Here is a 13,248-nt window from a genome sequence, read left to right as displayed (position 1 = left end):
AGTTGTGTATTTCATAATTCAGGAATAATATAAGTAAACTGGAAAAGACAAAGAAGATGTCAGAGAATTATGAGAGGTTTCAGCAATTGCTTTGTAAAAGGCTCAAAGACCTCAAGAAGTATTTATCTTATAGAACTAAACTTAGAAATGCTTGAAAGTATAAAGCCTTCCTGCCAACGGCAGCCATTTAGTCTCACCTAGTCACATAGCAGGATGGAATAAGCTGCCTCCAAGAGGTGCTTGTTTATCTCCCATGACTAAACAGGGAAAGTACGTAACGGTCTTTGACTGGGCACTTAGACTTTTGGATAATTAAATTAGGTAATGTTAGGTAAGATGGATCTCTGTACTCTGTATGCAAATGAACATTGAAAGATAAAAATCTGTACAGTAAAATAGAAGCATAGATGAATTAATTTACAAAAACAAAATTAGATATTAACACCACAAATAATTTCCAGTTGTTTCTATTGTTCTATTATGTTGTTTCAGCTTGAATTATTTCACGTTGTCCTTTGTCTTACAGTTTCTGTGGGAAGCAAAGTGACCCTACATTCAGTTTGGCTCTCACGAGCAGCTATCCAGCTGCCCAGTTATCAGAGGGATTGACTTAATAGCCATCAGTCCTCAATTACAGCAGAGCAGTGAACATTAAATGTTTCTAATTATTGAGATAGAAAACACAGGAAGAGGCTGAGAACTCAAGTTGGGCTCAGTAACTCACAGGAGTAGTTTCACAGTAACTTTCAGGAGATTTTCAACAAAACTGCACTCTGATCTGAAATGATTGTACTACTCTCTCCACTCAATTCTCAGTACTCTGTGTTTTCTCTAGATCCCTAAGGAATTCCTGATTACTTTTTAAATTTTATTTTCACCACACCACTCCAGAGACCTATGCTTCCCTTTGTTGCACACCAGCGTAAGACAGAGCGCCCATGGGATTTTGTCTGCAAAGCTCCTCACCCAGCTGGAAGGTTATTGATGATTGACATGGGACACTCTGCACGCACTTGGAACAACTCAGCATGCTGCCCACACAGCACTCTCACCCCTTACAAATGTCAGGAATAAACAATTGGGCCTGGTTTTGGACCCACAATAGATCTGGCATTGCACAGAACTATGCCTTCAGGTCAGCCTTAACTCCTCTTTTCAATAAAAGCAGTAAATAAGGTGTACTAAGTACACCCCTCAATTCTTTATTTGTTTGGATTTCCTTTGGTTGGAATTCATTAAAACTCTGCATGTTAAAAATGGCTCTGCTGTGGGTAAACCAATATTGAAAGCAGCAGCAATAGAATCAATAGACTCCAGTTTGTTTGTTTGTTTTGAAATCTTGCCTTTTCCCTTCATTGGCATCATCTGAAAGGAAAGATCAGTGAAGAGGGAGTTAAAAGAAGAAACAAATCCCTGAGAAGGAAAGTTGGACTTAAAGGAGCAAGAAGAAAAAACTGAAAACAAAGGGCTTCAGAAGGGAGCATTTTCTCTTCTTGTTTACATTTTTGTTTCTATTTATAAAGCAGATTTCTGTGTTGTGTGAATATGAAGGCCATTTGGCTTTCAGTCACAGTATTGCAATCTTTATACACTACCAGAAAGCAAAAATAAGTGCTGATAGTAAAGTTTGCTGAATATCTCTAAATGCCACAAAATTGAGATATCATTAATGCTTCTCAACTGTTAAATTTTTTTTCACTGTATAAGAAAGTTTTGCTTTCACCTGAGTGAGGCTTCCAAACTTCAAAATTCTGGGCCAAATACTTATTTGGACATAAGTAGCAAACAAGTAAATCCTGAGAATTTTGAAATGTTAATCCTGCACAGACATTGCTCTGCCTTTTACCTTTCCTGGTACTGCAGCTGAAGCAGACTGAACTACTCTGAATGAGGAACATAGGCATGTGCAGAGGTCTTTCATAGATCAATCCTGAATTAAAATACATCAGACACAAGTTAACTTTACATTTTGACTGTTTATTAATGAATCACTTGCAATACAATGGAGCATTTAAAGAACAACTAACATCCGTCAGATGCTGTTCCGATTAGTTCTAGTGTATTGGTAGAACACGGGCTGATCTTGCTCCTCTCTTCATGAACTAATTGGCAAGATACAGACGATGTTCTTGTAAGAAATGCCTTTTTTGTTTGTTTGTTGTTTTGTTTTCGTTTTTGTTTTAAAGAAAGAGGATTTTCTTTGAACAATAGTTCATGGTAGTAAGTCTCTTTCAAATGGATTCCTGCAAGAGAGACTATTATTAAGAATATCACGGACCACCACAAGCACTTAAATTCTTCCCTGTGTGGTTGTCATTTCATATTTGATTCCATATGGATAACTGTTTGGTTGGCTGATGTCTAGGATGCATTCCTTGTGTGATTACTTCCTCTCAGTGTGATTTACAGCAGGAAGCAGATCTAACTGCGGTGTTGAAAGAAACAGCAGCCAGAAATACAGAACATGACTGTGGTAGCTTAGTCTTCAGGGAACTATGCTCCAAGTCATGCTGTGGGACAGGGCATAACTGTCTGAGACTCCTACTAAAGAGGTGTGCTCACCTGTCTGAGAGGCTGACTAGTCTGTTTATCAAGCTTCTGACCACTATCCCATAGCAGCTTAGGATCACACTTGTGTTTTCTGTTCTTCAAGATTTAAAATGAGATTTCTGATTAATTTCCTCTTCTCAGCTGCGCTCTCTGAAGAGTCCTTTCCAGCTATCCCCACCCCGAGGAAATGCACAACCACGGTCAGGTATCACCTGATGTCTGGTTAGAAGTACCAAATACTTGCACTGCTCTCTTTACTGAACTGCTGCATGTCCTTCTTCATGGGCTGGGAATGCTTTAACATTAAAATATTTACTGGGAAGTTTCCTGATGAATAAACATATCCATGAAAAAGCACAAAGTAAACAAATACAAATAGAGGATACTGCATGACTAAGTTCGAGTGTGATGTTTCTGCCTCAGTAGTTAATGCCTGACTGATGAATGTGCAGATGGTTATAAATAAATTCAGGTTTTGATCCTCTGTGTTTTGGAGATGTCTAGGATTTAAGACAAAGAAAAATAAGAACTTCTAAGTGGACTGTGCTCTTATTCTTTTGACAAAAATTTAAATCACCTACCTGTGATTAGTTAGGCAAAGGTTAACCTTTTCACTGTACTGCTCCTTTCTGATATACTTGCAGAGCACACTGATATTAATGTTTAAAAAGAGCTTTTAACTGAAGAAAAAAAAGAAAAATAATATTCCTAATATCATGAAAGAAAAGTAAATGTTCCATGGCATCTGTTCATGGGAAGTTGCTATATTTTAACACAATTTATAACAGAAATATTATTCACCTAATTATGACCTTTTATTATTGAACTTGGCTATATATTTGACAAGACTCACAAAAAATGAGATGACTTTTAAGGAAACATTACTATAAATATGTTCAAGTGTAAAACATTGAACTAATAATGAGAAAGTAAGCCCTTTGTTTCTACTTAACGCATCCCAGATTTGGTTGATCAAAGTTGCAGCATGCAATTCTGACACAATTTATGTTATGACACAAAGAGAATGCCATCTCTGAAGACATCGCTTGGTCTTGCAAAGCTCAGTGGCTCCTTTCAAACCCCAGTCGGAGCTTACTGGCTTGTAGGTCACATGGAGAAACAGTAAGATGAGGACTTGGCATGGGCTGTCTGCCTGCTCTTCTTGTGCCGTTATTGTTGCTAAATAAAGTTGCAGTCTTGTTTCTTCAAATGAAGTGTGTCCACTTCCTCATTTGCAGCATGCCTCGGACAATGTAGATAGTATGCAACAAGTCAGAAGCTTTCTCATAAAACATCCATCAAATTACTGAAAATGCACAACTTGAGAGCATGTCAAACGCTAGACTGAAATTGAAAAACAATGCTTACCAGAATTGCATTGTTCTGAAGTTAAAGCACAGCAAAAATATTAAAAACTGTCCATAACCTCTTTTATCTGTGTTGCTCTTAGTTTCGGAGTCCTCCAAAAGTATTTCAGTCTAATTAAGAAAAAAGCAAAAAGGTTTACAGCTCCTGACTGACTTTCCCAATTCCTGATATGTATTTTTTCTTCCTTTCACATAAAGAGAAAACCCTACTTGGAAACACAAATAATTTACATTTTTTGACTTGAGAGTTGATTCTCTTTTTTTCTGAAATTCTTTAAGTGAAAACTTTAAGTGTTTTCTCATTTGTGGCTTACTTTCCCCCCTTGAGACCAAAGGGATATTACTTGAATAAATGTGTAATAAATGTACTATAATGTATGATTATATATGTATGTTTTATATATATATATGTACATTTATATATGTATAATAATGAATAAATGTAAGCTTCCAAAGGAAAGCAGTATGGCCAGAACTATCCTACAGCTCTATGAATTTATCTTACTGGCTGTGGAAATCCTGCCATCCAATATGGCTGTAAAATGGTGTCTGCAAAGGAGCACTGCAACATCTTAGCATTCTAAAGCTTGGAGTGATCCCAGGGACTCTCAGGCATACAGAAGAAAAAAAAAAAAAAACACATCAATTGGTAAGACAGAGGACAAAACTCACTCTTTTCAGAGTTGGTCTGCAAGGGAAAAAGATGCAATTACTCTCCTTAAATGTCCTTTAAGTTTGTCCTGAGCAACATCCAAGGCCTTCAGGATTTCTTTCTCTAAATGTGATGCTTGATCTGCAACATTTTTAAGTTAATGAAATAACTATTTGCCATTATTTCTTATTCTTTCCTTAAAATTATTGCTTTAAAACTATCAAGTTACTTATATATTATCATCCTCTTCCCTCTGACACCTGAAATTTGAGTACAAAAGACACAAGATGGAAAAGCAAACATCTTAATTATGCTATACTGTAAAGCACCCTAAACAACTTGCTTGTAAGTCCTATATGTGATTTTTTATTCCACATCTAGGTATTGCAGGAGTCTATGCAGTGATGCAGCAACATCACTTGATACAAAAATATTCCTAGAAAAACATAATCCATTTAACACTGTTATGAAACACACTCCCACATAGCCATTTAATTTATCAAAAACATCAAAAGTTGGAAGCAGTGCAGACAAGCGATAAAAAGGCTCAATGAGAATGAGATACACGAAGGAGAGAATACTGAAATGCATGTCTCGGGTATACAGTATAAATCAACAAAAAACATATTGTTCAAAATCTGTATAAGATCAGTTAGCTTGATCTTTTAAAGTTGCTTCCAGTTTCTGCCCACCATGTGTGGTGCTTCCCTGTGGTTTGTTATTTTACTTCAATGGCAGAGGGAGGAAACCAACAAAGCTCAGTAACCATACTGCATAGCACAATGTAACCATGGAAGCATTTGTCCACTTGTCAGAGCCTCTCCAGAACGATTCAGCCATTCATTTCATTGAATCAATATTGAAGCTTTTAAGATTTATTACCAGAGGGTGGAGGAAAACTAATAAAACAAATTCCTTGTTGCTTCCCATTAAATACATCTTGTCACAGTAGGCTTATTAATACCTTGTAAACACTTTACTGATGTCGTGTGGGCTACGTTACTGTCTCTCCTTACGGGGGGATTACTCCTAATGTATTTGCATTAACATGCCTGATGCTCAGTGAAAGAACTTAAAGGTTTTTGACACATTCTGATGTCTCGTATAGAAGCTGAATCGAATGGAAGGACAAAAGCTGTAAGAAAACACGGGTGAAGGGAATCTGTTTTAAAATTCATGAAAATGCCCCCCGATAAAATGTTTCTATGTCTATTAGAGCACTCCTTTAATTTACATCATAAATGGGACGTTTGTAACCATATCTTAAATGCTTAAAAAGTTGAATGGGATGATTTATTTTAGAATTACTTTAATAGTTGTTATACATTAAAGTATGGTAAAAATATATTAGATTAGCATCAATTCTTATCTAATAATGACTGATAAAGGCAAAGCTGAAAACATATCTTGAATGAAAAGCACCACTAAACATTCTAGACTGCAGATTGTTGTAGCACATGACATTTAAATTTGCTATCAACTTTATAATGAAAATGTGAAAAAAGAAGCATAGCAAGAAGTTAAGTTGCAGTATAATTACTATTATTAATATCAGGACCAGAGATTATAATTGAACAGTTTACTTTACACTAATATACCATTACAGGGGAAAACTGAAGCACCTTAACCACACATTACAAATATTTATCAATATATCAGGCTGTGAATGCCATACCTGTTAGTATATTAAAGCTTTTCAAGACTGAATTAGATCCTTCTTCATGAGATCAAGTCTCCCTTCTCCTGCTCCAACTCCTTTCTAATATTCGGTCTTCCTTCTGCAAAAGCTGTGTGGCTTACCCCACACTGTTCCAGTCATGAGGAGCTTAAAACAAAGGATGAAAGTAATGCTAGGGTATTCCAGACAACTCCCTTACTTGCTTATAGGCCTGGCTTTATGTGGGAAGAACAGTACAGGGCAGAAGAAAAGCCCGCATAGTTGACTGGATTGTGCTGATGTATCAGGGCCTGCATAAAGGCACTTTCTCATTCAGTGGAATAAAATCAAAGGACTGCTTGCCGATGAAAGCTTTTCTCAGTTGCAGCTGTAGGTAGCTATGTACCAATACAGAATAAATCTGCAGAAAAACTGCCTGTGCTTGTGGGCTTGTAACAGGGGAATAAATATGTATCAATAGAGTCCTATCCACACAGCAGTGTCAATGGTTAGGCTATTTACCAGTACCATGGAAGCCACAGCTGAAAACCCAGTGTTCAAAAAATACCGTATCATGTTCAACTCCTTCCCGTGGAGTATCAAAACTGCATCAAAATCCCTAAGCTTTTTATTTCCAAAATTAAGAAGAGTTTATAGTAGAGTGACAGAAAGACAGTGTTCTACAATCAAGAACAAAATGTGTTTTAGCATGTGTCTTGGTGCAAAGTGTGGCAAAAATTCAGTCAGAAACATAATTGTTAAAAAAAAACAATGGTTATGAAAAAGAAGACTGTAGAACAGACATTGTAACTCGGACTGTATAAATTACAGAAGATTAAAAACATATGGGAAAAACACTGGGTTGGGAAAATAATGACAAGTTTAATAACAGTATTTTTGAAGTCTGTAACACTCATTTCCAAAGATACAAAAGGACATTTAGACAATAAATATAAGTGGCAATTTGAGAATTTTCCCATTCATCTGTTTCTCTAACTGGCAAAGAGTATTCCTCAAGAGTACACCTCCTCCTCTTAACTTGGTTCTGACTATCTCATTTTCAGTGCTGCCACTTGAAAACTATATTTTTAGAAATGCAAAATGTATGTGAAATAAGCTACACGGGGAAGAAAGGAAATCACAGCAAAGACAAAGACTGTAGAAATGGTGACTAAAAGCTAAACGATTGAATGCAAGTCAAATACCTACTCTAATCATCCATTGTGGTATTTTATCCCTTGGGATGAACTACATTTTCTTACAAAAAATGTTTTTTTTCTCCAAAGTTAGTTGATATGTGTACGTTTCATCTGAAGAATTCTAAAATGCTCAGCTACAAAGACTGTTTGCTCACTGCTGTTTTTTTAGTATCTTCTAATATGTTATGGGAAGATTAAGAGTGTTAGTCTCTCACCTATCAGGAAGAGAATGTGGACTGTTACAGTAACGGAATGTCAGACAGACTGACAGCAAACCTAGACAGAATAATGTAAAGGCTAACATGAAAATTCACTTACATAAGGTAAGAGAAAGGAATAAAAGAAAAATGTGATTCTATTCCAATAACGCAATTTTGGTTAATTCTGAGAGATTATAAATTTGGATGACAGTAATTATGCTCATGTAACAGAGCTGAACAGTTGGAGGACTGGTTTTATAATCACATTGCTACACTTTACAGACATAGCACAATGCTAGGAAATAGCGCAATGTTGTTAAATGAATTAAAAATTAGCTGGTAGCTCTCGAAAAGCATTCTTCATTAAGATATTATGAACAAAATACAGATTTCCTTTCTAAGAAATGAAAATACTTCTATTATGTAGTTCAACAAGGACCACGAAGAGATCTGCTGCTCCTCAGCACTATCTTCATGTACATGTAAAAATGACAATTGGATGTTTGTGACGTTGGTATCAGCAGAAAGGAAATTACAGTATTACAGTGGTATGGTTCACCTGGTAAGCTGGTCCCATAAAACCAAGTCATGCTAACACTACTGAATACTTTCAAAACCAAAATGTAGGTTATACCTTTATATATATATAAATGGCCTCCTGGATCATTTTATTCTGCAGGAATTCTAGCAGAAAAGCATCTCACTTTAAGTGTCCAGTGTGATGCTGTAAGTAAGAAAAAATAGAATTAGTGTCATCTTTGGCTATATCAACAGCAGATTAGCAACAAGTAGTTGTGGGGAAATGGGAAGGAATCTTTTACCTTTGTACATAGCACTAATGGATAGATATTTTAAACTGTGTTAAGTTCTGGTGTCCACACTAGTAAAGCTACTGAAACCCAGGGAGGATGGAATCAAATCAAATTTCTAAAAACTGAGAGCTAGAGGAAGCAGGAAACAAAAGTTAATGAGCTCATAATGTTAAATTCATTTAAAAAATACGAAGGAAAGAGTTGAGTACAAAGCAAAAATTCTGAGAAAAAATACGCTGCACACTGCAAGGGTTTCTAAATTTACTCAAGGAAGACAGCTCAAAAAGTAAAAGCTATTCCTGGACTTATCTGCTGATTCAGAGCTAAAATTGGAAGTAATCTATGACAATCTTTAAAAAAATACATAAGTTATCACACTACAGAAACTCTTATTCATTACTATGGATAAACGAGTAGGAATTCAGAATCTGATAGGAAAATCTGTCTGTGGATAATGTGAAATAAATATTCAAAAGTCTATACTCCATTTTGCTCGCTGCCTTCACTGTTACTGACTGGTTTCACTAGATTTTCTTCAGAGGATACCTAAGTTGAGCAAAGTAAAGTGTGAATTAGATGCAAGTATGCAGTTCTTTAGAGATTTTTGATAAGTAAGTGTCAGACAAGCAATGCACCCTACTGGCTGTGTTACGGAAGGTGCACAGCATATTTCTATTATGAACACATACTTATATAAAATTATTTAAAAAGTAAGCAATACAGGTTGAGTAACTAAAGGGAAGCAACAAATACATTAAATATGAAATTAGGAAACAACAGAGTTAAGAAAATGTTATTAATTACCATTTATTCTCATTGAAACTGTGACAGTGCTGATTAAATTTTGTAGTTTGATTCTTTTAACCCATTTTTCAGTGAAGTTGTCTGAACCTTGTTGATTAAAAAGGGTGTCTTCAAATTTTGAGAACCGAGGCCCAGATTTTAACGCTAGTATAATTAAATGTATATATGCAAATATTCCCTACTACTCCATGAATGTCTGCTGACCCAGCACCATCTACTTTCTGTGTAACTCTGTATTTCTTAAATAGCTCCTCGTCTTGCATTTTACACATCTTGGACTCTACTGGAGCTACAGATCTACTGTGACTTAACCGTTTCCTATGATTTTAGTACAACTCTCAGGCACCACATAGGGAAGCAGAGACAGACCAAGGCTGTATATATTTCTCTGTGTGAATCTTTTGATGACTCATAGCTTGTAATTTCATTCAAGTAACTAAAACATGCATTTAGATACTTGGTGCTAGCCATCTGAAGGTAAATCCAGCCCCATGGCCTTGAACCACAGAAAGTTATAGAAATATATAAAGACTTACAAAAACAGTGGTGGGACATTACATGAATGCCATCTCCAGGCAGATTTTTCTTTTTTGATTAAATATAACCTGGAAGCCACATGAGCCCTCCAATGTGTTCTGTATAGCTCCCTTTTACAATTTCCTTAAAATACTTTTAATATCCCTACGTGTACACCTAAGTGCCTAACTGTGATTTAGACACACTGGGTGCAGAATGACCAACGGGAATGTGGTAGAGATCCCTGTGGCTGCTCCTGGAATGCCACAGAGTGATTAACACTGACCCTGCTGCTCATTGAGAATGCGCTATTAGGATATGCAAAGCAACTTACATGGGGACGGAGAAAGGCCGTGTTCCCATTAGCATTCATGGGAGCTATGCAGCTACAGTCTTGTTCATGAAGTTTGGAATATACCCTTTTGTTATTGATGGGAAAATGTCACCAGTTACAAATGGTTACACTCAGGGGTGTACCAGGGTCAAAGCAAACTCCAGGACTTTCTTACCCCCTCTAAGGCAGAGTGCTGCTTCAGCAGTTCTTTTTTGACCTGATGGTACACCTCTTTAGATAAAAGAAATGGTGAAATTCCCTGCGCTGACCTTTTTTGTAGCCCCACCACCCAAAGATTAAAGAAAACCTCCACAAGGATATGCCCGTACTGGCGTACGAAGGGACAATCATCAGACACTGCTGTAGGCATCAGTGGGTATGAAGTCTGCCTTCACACTCCTCTCCAGGTCCACTCACGGCTCTAACGAGCCTCATAAAACAGTCTTTCAACAGCATGAATAGGGGTTGAGTCATCAGTTTCCCAGCTACAGACAGCTACAGTCACTTCATTCCTACTACTGAAAGCTTCCTTTAAAAAACACAACAGAACGGATCGGTGCCATACGTATTCTTTGCCAGATGTGGCAGGACACCTCTCAATGGACAAATTCTCATTCACTTTGTTGTAATTACTCTTTAGCAACTTGGGATCCCAAGAGAAAGCTTAGGGTTTATGGGAAATTAATTCAATCGTGTTACCTTCAACAAGGCACACTGCTCTTCCTGGAAATACATCATGGGTTTTGGTGGGAAATCTAACCTGCTTACGTTCCACCATCCCCAGAAATACATAAAGTCATCCTGGGACCACTACCAGCATGTACACACATTTGTCGTGTAATCTGACAATCCTGGCTCATATACTTGATATGCAGAAGCTTCTATGTAGGGCTGTGCATAAGGCCTTCAGTGCAGCTACATTAATTAGCATGAGCTGTGCGTCTGACCCATGATAAATACAGAAGGCTTGCTTCTGAGCAGGCTCTGACTGGGAAGACCCATGAAATACCTAGCAAAGAAAATATCCCTAATAAGGCTCCAGAAGCATTTAGAAATATTCTGCTGATACATAAGAAACTTTGGTTTGGGGCAATTCTAATTACACATGGCATCAACAGCAACATTTCAATAAACACAGAACAATAAAGTCCACAAATTAGCCCAACTTGCTGCTGGAAATACTTTCCTCTCTGAGAGTTAGCAGTTTGGCACTACTGCGTGCTTCTTGACAAAATACAGCAATCAGAGCTGCCCTGCCTGGCCAGCTCTTCATGTATGCTCACCTGCACATGAGAGTATTTATATTGTTTCATGCAAGTTTCTTACTTAATACACAGAACTTCTCTACTCCTGACAAAATACCTATATGGAAATGTACTGCTTTCTTTGTTGATGCTATTTGGCTAGAGAGTACCTAGACACTTTAGGAATACTTTAAATAATTTAACCCGATCCTTTCTTCATCAACAATACATCAGTATTTTAAGGTAGATATTAAAACATATATTGACTTTTAAAAATAAACTGAGAAACAAAAACACATTATACCTTGACAGCTTATTTTACAATGCCTGGAAATATGGCTTGAATCTTCTCCAAGTTATGTGAGAGCAATGTGTTTGGTGCTTCATGGAACTAAATAATTGTTAGCTTTTGCATTCATGTCTCGAGACTCACAATATGTAGTTTTCAAAACTAAAGTCATTAAAGAATTCTGCATTTTTTAATACCAAGCACACTTCTAACCTCTTTAGTTGTACAAGAAAGTCTGAAAACATCATGTAAAAAAGCTCAAAAAACAAGGTGAAAAAAAAAAGGTAAAAAAGTTAATTAAGATTACTGTGGTTTGTTTCATTTTGTTTTTTAAGCTTAGATTTAATCTGTTTAGGAACTTGATTCACAATCACATTTCCCTTCAGCAATAATGCAGTCAATTGTTCAACACACCCAGCCTAACCTTAGAGCTGCCAGCTTTTGTACGAAATACTGTACTTGCTCCTGCTGTAATCAAACACGCCTTCCTAAGGCTCTGTCTGAAGAAACTTCTGCTACATTGAACTTCCTAGTCCGACCAGAAAGTCCTCCAACTGCAACAGGTTTTTCCTGTAATACCAAATAATTAGTATGATTGTTAGGGAAGGTAATGCATATAGAATGTTTAATTTATGGTCCACTTCTTCTGAGAGAAATTTATATATATATAAACATATATAGATATGTGTGTGTATATATAGTATTTATATACGTGAACATAAATATTATTACATAGGCTGAACACTTGCATCTCTGCAGTACATGTCCTGAGGAAAGAAGGGTGAGGAGGGCCAAAAAGCAGAAGGCAGCTGAATAAGCAACAATACTCTCCAGGCTGACACGTCAACAGCCTCTGCAGACGAGGAGCGAATTGCTACAGCCAAAAAGGGCTCTCAAAAAGAGCTGTCTTTCCGCCACAAACACGGTGCAACCTCCTGTCTGTTTCACCACAGAACGACTCGCAGAGATAAAAGGCAAGCTCAGTCTGTTGGGCAGAGCCCCTACGTGCTACTGCTATCCCTAAGATCCTGTTGTTATCTGTACGATCCCGTTGTTATCTCTAGGATCCTGTCACCCCTAGGATCCTGTTGTTACTGTGGGGTCTTGTTATCCGTAGGATCCTGTTATCCCCAAGATCCTGTCGATATCCCTAGAATCCTGTTGTCCCTAGGATCCTGTTGTTACTGTAGCATCTTGTCACCCCTAGGATGCTGTTACCCTAGGATCCTGTTATTATCCCTCAAATCCTGTTGTTAACCCTAGGATCCTGTTGTTACCGTTGGATCCTGTTATCCATAGGATCCTTTTGTTATGCCTATGATCCTGATATCCCTAGGATCCTGATGTTTTCCACAGGATCCTGTCACCCATAGGATCCCGTTGTTATCCCTAGCATCCTGTTATCCCTAAGATCCTGTTGTTACCCACAGGATCCTGTTATCCCTAGGACCCTGTTGCAATCCCTAGGATCCTGTCACCCCTACGACATGTTGTCACCCCGACCCTCAGAGCCGCGCACGGCGCCTCTCCTGTCCGTGTGTCCGTGTGTCCGTGCGTCTATCTGTCCGCGTGTCCGCGTAACGGGGCAGGACGTACGGCTATAAAATGGAGGACAGATCCCAGC

At 37.6% G+C, this 13,248-nt stretch overlaps 1 long non-coding RNA gene across 1 annotated transcript; it reads right to left on the bottom strand.

Annotated features, from left to right (window-relative positions):
* Nucleotides 1-1,961: 1,961 nt before the first annotated feature.
* On the bottom strand, nucleotides 1,962-13,166 carry LOC121061395. The gene is made up of 8 exons (XR_005815072.1): nucleotides 12,357-13,166; nucleotides 12,049-12,194; nucleotides 8,447-8,566; nucleotides 8,260-8,349; nucleotides 6,245-6,394; nucleotides 4,590-5,704; nucleotides 3,919-4,028; nucleotides 1,962-3,793 (listed from the first exon to the last, which is right to left on the bottom strand). It is a non-coding gene; the product is annotated as an uncharacterized LOC121061395 (long non-coding RNA).
* Nucleotides 13,167-13,248: the final 82 nt, after the last annotated feature.

The sequence above is a fragment of the Cygnus olor genome, chromosome Z (genome assembly GCF_009769625.2).
Source record: "Cygnus olor isolate bCygOlo1 chromosome Z, bCygOlo1.pri.v2, whole genome shotgun sequence".
NCBI classification, from domain to species: Eukaryota; Metazoa; Chordata; class Aves; order Anseriformes; family Anatidae; genus Cygnus; species Cygnus olor.
Note: the sequence above shows the minus strand (reverse complement) of the source record. Positions and strands in the feature narration are given on the sequence as shown.